An 11211-nucleotide genomic window follows, 5' to 3' on the forward strand; every position below is an offset into this window, starting at 1 on the left:
AATTGATAGCAAAATTTTGGAAGAAATAGTACAGCACCTTAAATCGTCAACCTGCTATCTTGACACACTTCCCATATATTTTGTCTAAACTGTGCTTAACTGTTTGGAAGCAGATCTCTTAGAAGTGGTGAACGCCTCACTTCTTTCTGGGACGTTTCCAAACTCCCTGAAAACTGCAGTTGTTAAACCCCTTCTGAAAAAGAGCAATCTTGATAACACCTTATTGAGCAATTATAGACAATTTTTATAGGCAAGATTATTGAAAATATAGTCTTTAATCAGCTGAACAAATACTTAAACTCAAATGGATACCTGGACAATTTTCAATCTGGTTTCCGACCGCATCACAGCACAGAGACAGCGCTCATTATGATAATAAATATTTGTTTAATTAATTCGGATTCTGGCAAAATATCACTGCTGGTACTACTGGATCTCACTGCTGCGTTTGACACTGTCGATCATAACATACTTCTAGAGAGACTGGAAAACTCGGTCGGGGTTTCTGGAATGGTAATCAATTGGTTCATCCAGAACGCTGCTGCCAGGATTCTGACTAGAACCAGAAAATCTGAGCATATGACACCAGTCCTCAGGTCCTGGAGGACTGGGTTTTACTCATTTATAAATCACTCAATGGCCTAGGACCTAAATACATAGCAGATATGTTCACTGATTATAAACCTAACAGACCACTCAGATCATTAGGATCGAGTCAGTTAGAAATACTATGGGTTCACTCAAAACAAAGGGAATCCACTTTTAGTTATTATGCTACCCTCAGTTGGAATCAGTTTCCAGAAGAGATCAGATGTGCTAAAACATTAGTCACATTAGTCACAAGCTGTGCATTTACTGAATGAGCACTGTGCAATGTCTGAACTGATTGCACTATATTTTATGTATAATCATTTTCTATTCTTAACTGTTTTAAATTCATTTTAAACCTCTTATATAAATTTTAAAATAATTTTCAAAGTTTTAAATTCCTTGTTTTATTGTTGTGATTATTTTTTTATTTTATTTTTTCATTTCTTTTATGTAAAGCACTTTGAATTACCATTGTGTATGAAATGTGCTATATAAATAAACTTGCCTGCCTTGCCACTCAAGTCGAGGCTGGTGTGTGCGATATACAGTATATCTTCTGCGATAATATGGTAAGTGTTGTTGTAATCATGTGCGATCTGACATTATCAAGTAGGCTATATCACCAAATCACTCACAGAGTGCATTTATTAGTCTATTAAAACTCAAAATCCAAGGCATTCAACATTGTAGATGGCAAAAATGCTTCTGTATGCTTTTTATATTTATGTAAATGAATATAGTTAACTTAATCTATATCACACAAAGAGTAACGTTTTTCTGCAGATATTAGCATGTTGACAAATGTAATAATCATTTTATACAAGTTCAGTAAAGTTAGCATTAAGTGACTTACATTTCAGACATAATTTTGCCTGTTTTTGCTCAATTTTGCTAACGGAAATCTAGCGTAGCGTTAGTTCTAGCTGGTCACGTTAGTCAAGCTCGCATCAGCTGACAGCATTCATATATAAGGTCCCTCAGTATTATCAGCAGTTTTCGCATTGCTCAATAGCTAATTAAATGGCGAATTAGGCAGGCAAAACACCATCATCACTTGGAATCGGGAATTTAGAGAAGTGGAATTCGCTTCCCCAATGGTCTCACCTCCGATTCATTCAAGTTTGTTAACTTGAACACGTGAATTCTCTGCATTGATTATAAGCTGCCTGATTCAGAAGTGACTGAGTTAGCATTATTTCACACATCTCTACATTATCGTCATGAACTCCACAAGTTATATGACTGATCACGAGCAAGTCAGATGGAAACTTCATCCCCAAAAAGGATATCAAGATATCAAGCAGCCACTTCACAGCTGCTATGTGTCACGGCAGAGAAGAGTCAGGATCCAAGTGCGAGTGCAAAGGTAAGGTTTATTCAGTAATCACAATAACGGAGACACAAAGAGATAATCCTCGGGTCCTGGTCGGAATCAGAGCTCCACGGAGAAACGGTTCGTTCTGTCACGGCAGAGAAGAGTCAGGATCCAAGTGCGAGTGCAAAGGTAAGGTTTATTCAGTAATCACAATAACGGAGACACAAAGAGATAATCCTCGGGTCCTGGTCGGAATCAGAGCTCCACGGAGAAATACCTTCAACCACTGCGTTGGACCAAACCAAGGAGAAGGCTGAAGATCCGTACCCTGACTGAGCGAGAACTGGAAACAGAGAACTGACAGGGAGACAGGAACATAAGAATAACGAACCGACAAACACACATCGAACAGAGTGGGCTATAAAGGGCTCGCTAACGAGTTGCAGCTGGCACGCTCTGATTGAGCACCAGCTGCAACCACTAACGAGTGACGTACGCACATACAAGCACATGACAAGACGCAGAAAGACCGTCCGGACCCATGAATGCAACATTTGTCAAATACACAGATGTTTCAGAAGGTTTTCATAAAGCAACAGAAACACTTTTTATACTGCTTAACACAGCGCCATCTGTTCATGAATAAGTTAAACATTAACATATGCTATTTAAATCCCAATTAAGTGGGGGTGTATATGCTTCATCAGTGTTTTTTTAACGTGACTCAATATAACTCATGCCATAACCTAAAAATGCTTTTACTGTTATATAAACACAGATTTGTGAGCATCGGAATTGAATTGTTAGAATAAGCATGCAACACACATCGTTCTTGTCATCACAGAATCTAACCAATGTGAATAAAGTGTGTCGTCATCAAGGCTTTTGCAGTGCCTGACCTAGGCGGCTGGTCCTGTTTAGCTCTCGCCGTACTTTGAATGCACACGTGATCGTAGGGTAGCTTCAGCGCCGATCAAAGTTGGACAAAAGTATTTTAATGTAACCAGAATGCATTGTTTTTGACAGGCGGCAGCCGATCTTTGCGGTGCCGCATGAAGTCAAATAAGCCTAATATCTCTAAGAGTGTGTTTTTGGATGTGAGGAAAAGATAACCTTATTCAGTGTTATGTGAACAGTGGATGCAATTTGTTTTTCCAAGGCAGCAACCGAGTTCTCAAGCGTGTTTATTTGTTCCCGTCATTTCGGTGACAAATGTTTTATAACAAGGTACATTCTGACACTGGATTTGCACAGTGTCTGGAAGATGGAGTAGCCCCAGCGATCAAAGATCCCGGTATTCTAAGAACTGCTGTAAAGCTGCATCAAATGTCTGTGATTGTTAATAAATGTAAGTGCTCGCGACTCTTCAGCTCCGCCCATGGCTCGCCTCCAGGAGCTTGGCTGTTTTCGGAGAGAATTGCAAGCTGTATCTTTCTTTTATAAATCTGATAAAACTGAAGACTCTTCAGAGATGTGAATGATGCAATACTACAATTATAGGTATTCAAGGTTAACATGAGATTGGCCAAAACTGTGTGTGTTATGTCCCCTTTAACCTAGTCAAGTCAACATTATTTTTATATAGTCTCAGCCTCAGACGTCATGCCCTCGGACCTTTGGCTGAACGTCTGATGCATACGGCACACAAAAGTGGAAACACTCAAGAGTTTCGAAATCGTCATCGGATTAGTTGAATTATACAGGATTTCCGGGAGACGTGTGTGTCAAGTTCTTTAATGTGCCGCTGGAAACAAAGATGTCGTGACGCCAAATCCTTACAAAAGAAGAAAGCCGTCGTGTTTACAACTGTGACGACGAGCGCTTATCAGGATCAACTGAACGCTGGATTCTAAAAGTATGTAAAATATTTAAGTTTGCGGCACAGAATCTTTCAAATATGTCAGAGAATTTACACACCAGTCTGTTATTGAGGCAACATTTCCATGCCCCGAAATGTGCTGCTGAATGAAACGAACTGTAATTGCTTGTTTGACAAAGAAAGCTGCCATGAATTCCAGACCTTCAGCTGTCAGTCTGAATGTCTGGCTACGCGAGACTGATTTTTTTTATAGCACTACTGCACAGATTTAAGCAGCAGGAAATAACGACCATGGTGCAAACGGAATCATTTCTGCTGCGGTGCAGCTCCAAGAGAAATTGGTAAATGGTCATTGTTCAGTTGAAGTCGTCTGCATCCGAAAACCTCAGAAAATCAGCTAATGACTTCGCAGGCAGCAATTGTTCAGGAAGGTAACTCATGAAACTTATTTCGGACATGCTTCTGAGACAGCTTAATGGTTCAATGATCTACAACAAATAGAACGAGCTTGGTGATAACTAAGCAAATATTCAATGATTTATTTGATAAACCATCACAGGATAGAACACACAGGATTGTTGGGTATCAAGGCAGCAAAGGATACATCTATTCTGCCTTTTAATATCGACCAGATGAGGTATCTCAGGAGGCAGGAATGGAAGCTAATTTTGGATTCAACATGTCTCGATGACTTCCTACCTTGAAATGTGTCTTCCGAAGGCAGCATTTTCCAGTTTCATATGCAGCCGTCAGTTCAGCGTTAATTCTGTTCCTGTATCAGACACGCTTGTTCTGTCTAGTCGTATTGGAAACATGCTTGTTCTTAAGCTACCTGGGCTGTATTGGGAACATGCTTGTTCTTAAGTTATAGCTGTATTGTTGGGAATACGCTTGTCCCAGAGCTATCTGGTGTTATTGTTCTAAAAGCTGTATTTGTATTGGGAACATGCTTGTTTTTAAGCTGTCTAGTCGCATTGGGAATATGCTTGTTCTTAAGCTACCTGGTCGTATTTGGAACATGCTTGTTCTTAAGTTATAGCTGTATTGTTGGGAACATGCTTGTTCCAGAGCAATCCGGTCGTTATTCGGAACATGCTTGTTCTGAAAGCTGTAGTTGAATTGGAATATGTTTTTCTTAAGTCTAGCTGGTGTTATTGAGAATGCTGCTTAAGCTTTTAAGGTATTGGCAACATATTCATTGGTCAACTGTTAAAGGCAACAGAATTGTTGCTACAGGTTATGCGGGTTTTGGCAACATATTTGATTGGTCATTGGTTAAGGGCAACATGTTTGTTGCTTAAGGCTTTGAGATTTGCTATCAGTTTGTGTTGGGGGATTTCAGCATATGGTTTTGTTTTGGGGGGGTTATCGCTGCTCTCCCTGCTCTCATCCATGCTAGGCTGCATGGATGCGCAGGGAGTTCTTGCCCAGAACGGAACCATACCGCCAATCCAAACTGTATGCTAATTGTCAATCATCTTTGATGATAGTGGTCCTGACAGAAATAGTTAAGAACAAAGATCACAGTACTGTTTTGCGTCTCTGAGCAATGGTGTTTACTTATTGAATGAATCAGCTTTTTGAACGAATCGGTTGAATAAATGATTCAGTGATTCACTCATTAACACAGGCTGCGTCTGAAACCACCTACTCAATGAGTAGGTACTTAATTTCATTAAGTACTTACCTAACGAGCGCTAAAAGAGTAGGTACTCTACAGCCAAATCTCGTTAAGTATGAATGCGATCCAGGCATCATCCGCCATGTTGACATTATCATGTGATCTATGACGTTATAGCAAGCGCAACAGATACGAGCGACAGGTTTAATTGATCTCTCTGTAAATATTTTGATGTTTATGAAATTTCCTCATTTTGTGGTCTTGTTGAAGAAACAGCTGCCCTTTTATTGTGATTGTAGTATAACCAGGTTCCAAGGTTGTCATAGCTGGGGGTGGCAGTGGAGATAAGCGCCCACTGTCTATAAAATGCTCCCATATGGCAAGCGTCTCAAACAGCCTCTGACAACAAAGTCCAGCTCCTGGCCTGCTTATGTGGCTTAGTCTCTAAGCCCGGCGGACCTGCTACCACTGACAGGAGAAGGGGCGAAGGTGAGTCCCTGGTGCCTCTAAACCAGTTGCTTCGGGTAGATGGAACTCGTTAGCCTGGGAAGGCAGCCCGTCTAGGGGAAGGAAAACCCTGATTTCAAACCTCCGCTGCCTTGCGGATACCCGGTCACGTGTAAGGCTTCGGGAGTAAACCCTGAGGAAAAATCCGGAGTGGAGCCCCTAAGGCGGTTGAATCGTCGGCATCGACATCTTTCTGGCAGCTCCTGCAGCCAAACTGGCTCCAAATGTAATGCTTTGTGTTCCTTTGGATCAAGTCAGTGCGGCCGAGAGGGGGACCCTGTTGAATGGGCAGCACTAGGTCTCCATGTACCTTGCCCAGGCTTGCGCCCTGGAGACGACGCTCCAGTTTCACCATCTGGTGAGAGCACAACACGGAGGACAGCAGTTTATGAGTTATAAGTCCATGCTCAATTCGCGTAGAGTCGGCCGCTACAGGTTGCCCTCGATGGTGGGAGGGACCATTGCAGTCCCACTAGTCAGCTATCGCCTGCCTCAAGCTGGGCAGCCCCCAGCCAGTAAGGTGCTGACCCGCCACGATCTGCCTGCTTCAGAGGGTGCCTGGAGCTTAGAGTCCTATAACTCAACAAGCAGATCGTCAACCAAGCACCAGGCAAGCAACAAAAGAAGAAAACAAAGTCACCAGCCCTCCGGGTCGGAAGCTGGAACGTATGGACCATGCTGCCCGGACTGACCGACGATCTTCAAGAAATTGACGACGCTCGCAAGACTGCAGCCATTGATCGTGAGCTGCACAAACTTAACATTGATATTGTAGCCTTGCAAGAGACACGACTTCCAGATAATGGATCCCTAAAGGAGGAACACTACACCTTCTTTTGGCAAGGGAAAAGTGCAGATGAACCCCGAGAGCATGGGGTAGGCTTTGCTGTGAGTAATACACTGCTACAGATGACAGAACCACCAGCAGATGGTACAGAGAGAATCCTCAAGTTGTGCCTTTCAAGAGAGGAGAGACCAGTCAACATCATCTGCGTTTACGCTCCAACACTTCAGGCTACAGTAGAAACAAAAGACCAGTTCTACGAGGCACTAGATGCAACCATTAGCAATTTTCCATCGTCAGAGCATGCATACATTCTGGGTGACTTTAATGCAAGAGTGGGCGCAAACCAAGAGGCATGGCCAAATGTTTTAGGTCATCATGGAGTAGGCAACGGTCAGAGACTCCTTGAACTCTGCGGTCTACGCAACTTATATGTGACCAACACCTTTTTCCAGAATAAGACATGCCATAAAATATCCTGGAGACACCCCAGGTCAAAACACTGGCATCAGCTGGACCTGGTCATCACTAGGCACGACTCACTGAACAGTGTCTGCAACACCAGAGCCTACCACAGTGCTGACTGCGATACCGATCACTCACTGATCACCTCCAGAGTAAAGTTGAAACCAAGAAAGATCTACCACTCCAAGCAAAAGGGTCAGCCTTGCATTAACACCAGTAAGACTGCTTACCCAGATAAGAACAGCTTCATCGCGAGACTTGAAGAAACCCTGACTAACTGTCAGGGACAGAATGCTGAAGACAGATGGAACTTTGTCAGCAGTACCATCTACAGCGTGGCCATGCTGACCTATGGCAAGAAGGAGAGCAAAAATGCAGACTGGTATGAGGCTAACATCGCTGAAATGGAGCCTGTCATCAACGTCAAACGCAGTACAAACGTGATCCAAGTCAAAGGAATCTGCAAGCATTGAAGGCTGCACGATGCAAGTCCCAGAAGTCAGCACGCCGCTGCGCAAACAACTACTGGCTTCAGCTGTCAGGCAACATCCAACAAGCCTCAGACAGCGGCAACATCAGAAGCATGTACGAGGGCATCAAGCAAGCAACAGGAAAACCGGTGAAGAAGAGCACGCCACTGAAATCCAAGACAGGAGAGACCATCACAGACAAGGACAAGCAGCTTACGAGATGGGTTGAACACTACCTCGACCTGTACTCCAGAGAAAATTCTGTCTCCCAGGAAGCACTTGACGCAATCGAGGACCTGCCTGTTCTAAAAGAGTTGGATGCAGTGCCCAACCTGGAGGAACTCAACAAAGCCATCAAAGCCTTATCATGTGGCAAAGCTCCAGGTGGAGATGGAATACCTCCTGAAATCATCAAGTGTGGAAAGCCAGCCTTGCTCGAGCCACTTTACGAACTCCTGTGTCAGTGTTGGAGAGAAGGTAAGGTCCCCCAGGACATGCGTGATGCCAAGATCGTCACGCTGTAGAAGAACAAGGGTGACCGAAGCAACTGTAATAATTACCACGGCATCTCTCTTCTGAGCACCATGGGTAAAGTCTTTGCACGCGTGGTCCTTGCTCGCCTGCAGGTCCTCGCCGGCCGCATTTATACAGAGTCCCAGTGTGGGTTCAGAACAGAGAGATCCATGATTTTCTCAGTGCGTCAGCTCCAGGAGAAATGTCGAGAGCAATGAATGCCACTTTACACTGCCTTCATAGACCTTACCAAGGCATTTGACCTTGTAAGTAGAAGAGGCCAGTTCCAGCTGCTGAAGAAGATCGGCTGCACCCCACAGTTGCTCAGTATCACCGCCTCCTTCCACGACGATATGAAGGGCACTGTCAACTTCGATAGCGCATCATCTGAACCCTTCAGTTCGGCAGAATGCCGCTCTGACCTCGCACACTGAAAAAGATCTTCAAAGTTTGATGGACCGGTTCGCTCATGCCTGCAGGGAGTTCGGTCTGACTATTAGCATCAAAAAGACCAACGTCATGGGCCAGGGTGTCCCCGCACCACCATTGATCTGCATTGACAACAAGAAGCTTGAGATTACTGACCAGTTCACCTACCTGGGCTCAACAGTTACCAGCGACCTTTCACTCGATGCCGAAATCTCCAAACGCATCGCTAAATCCGCTGCTGTCATGCCAAAGCTGAACAAGAGAGTGTAGGGCAACAACCAGCTGACGCTGAACACTAAGCTCAAGGTGTACCAGGCATGCGTCCTCAGTACCTTACTGTATGGCAGTGAGTCCTGGTCCACATACACCAGACAGGAGAACCGCCTGGAGAGCTTCCACCTTCGCTGTCTTCGCCGGATCCTCAGCATCACATGGCGGGACAAGGTCACCAACACTGAAGTGCTGGAGAGAGTAGGCTCCCTCAGCATGCGTCTTATGCTCTGTCAGCATCGACTGCGATGGCTTGGGCACGTGCGCCGTATGGATGATGGACGCATCCTCAAAGACCTCCTGTACGGTGAATTGGCCATGGGACACCGCCCAACGGGTCGCCCAATGCTGCGCTTCAAGGATGTCTGCAAACACGACATGAAGCTGACTGACATCAACCCAAACAGCTGGGAACTGGTAGTCACCGACCGCAGACACTGGTGTCATGTCGTTCATGAGGGAGTCAAAAGGGGCGAGGAGAAGAGGAACCTGCAGCTGGAGAACAAACGACAATGGAGGAAACAGAGGCAGCAGAACCAAACCTCCTACCAGCCGTCCGATTTCGTGTGTAACACCTGTGGCAAAGACTAGAATCGGACTGCTGAGCCACATCAAACGCTGCTCTCCACAAAACTGAACAAACCGGACAGGGCACTACCATTGTCTCCCGAGACAGACGGATGCCTAGAAAAAAGTATAACCAATACATTTTGGGTTTATTTCAATTTTTATATTTTTAACCCTACTAATATGACCCACAGTTTAATCCTTAAATATATTATTATTTATTACTAAAACCCAAAATCGTTATCTCTTGAATATGTTGTTACTTTATTTTATGTGCTAAATTTTTCATCCATAAGCAAAACCGGCTTAAATCTCGTTCTCCTCTTTTTCTTGTTGAATTTCTCTCTTGTTTCATCCCTCCGGCTTATAAACAACAACAACAAATGCAATATTTTGAGGCATTGATTATATGAATATTATGATTATCAAAGATATTTAACCTTGTCATTGTGCCTTTTTTTCTTTGCATATAATGTATGCAAACCCATTATATTTATGTTATCTGCTTTTTGTTATTATGATTGTTCATTGTTAAAGATACTACCATCTTTCCCTGAGCTTGCATGTAATTATAAGTTCTGCAGTATTAATAAAAAAAAGAACATAAGATGGACAGGTGCACTAACACCACATAGCATCAGTAACTCCACAACCCTACCTAGTACAGTTTTTCTCAGCGTTTGCAATATTTGTAATATCTGCACAAAGGAGACGTCGATCAGCTGTCAGAAGATCTCGCCTTTGGAGAAGACTATTAATTTTACACTAGAAAAATGTAAGTATTACTACTTAGAAGTTAAGATTACCTCAGAATGCATTGCTAGCCCACCCCAACACTTATGAACAATAATAATGATAAATGCTGACCAATAATTAGCTAAATGTAATTTGTTTTGTCATATGCCATAGCTATGCATGACTACACACTAGACAAACGCAGTCAAGGTGAATACTACATCTACATTTTCAGCTAAGTAATGAATTAATGCACAAGTTAATGAAACAATTATATTTTATTGACTGAAAACAAGAAACATGAATAAATGAGTAAAAATAAATAAAAGTAACCATGACAATAAACAAATACAAGTCATCGACACATGAAGCAAAGCTTTATTCAAACATTGTTCTAACAATCATGTATTTACAGACGATGAGCCCACATCTACTGCATCTCAACACAGCTGAGACAGTTCTGCAGCTTTACTCTGATGAAGCAGCTGACCACTGTGTCCACCTTCACCTGTCTCTGCTGTCCATCACGACCATCACTGCTGCAGTCAGACTGAATCTGATCATGGATGAGAAAGGGACATCGAGGCTACTGTCTGAGTACACAGAGGGGATGAGGAAGACCATGATGATGCTCCTGATCCACACAACCCTGAATAAAAGCAGGAGAACATGTGCGGAACAATCTGACTGTCACTCTGTCTGCTCCAAACATCTGTGTGCTGCTCTCCATGAGCACGACTATCTGTAAAACATTTAAACAGAGTAAAACATTTTACAATTAATGTTGTCAGCATTTCATTTCATATGTTTACAAAGCACTGCACTGGTCAGCAGAAGGTTACTGGTTCGATCTCCGCAGTCGTCACCACCAGTGTGTCTTTCAGCAAGGCTCTTTACTCCAGGTGGCTGCTGGGGGATTGGGGTCCCTTTAATAAGAGCACTGTAAGTCACTTCGGATAAAGTGTCTGCCAAACTAATAAATGTAAATGTGATTTTTGTAAATCCTTTTTTGTGTCTTGGGCACAAACGCTCATTAAAGCTGCTTATTTCTTAAGGTTTATTTCTTCAAGGTACTACTATAATATAAATGCTTACATATATTTCATACAGTTTCTATTTGGGGGG

Source organism: Sinocyclocheilus grahami, unplaced genomic scaffold (genome assembly GCF_001515645.1).
Source record: "Sinocyclocheilus grahami isolate Dianchi unplaced genomic scaffold, SAMN03320097.WGS_v1.1 scaffold872.1, whole genome shotgun sequence".
Taxonomy (NCBI): domain Eukaryota; kingdom Metazoa; phylum Chordata; class Actinopteri; order Cypriniformes; family Cyprinidae; genus Sinocyclocheilus; species Sinocyclocheilus grahami.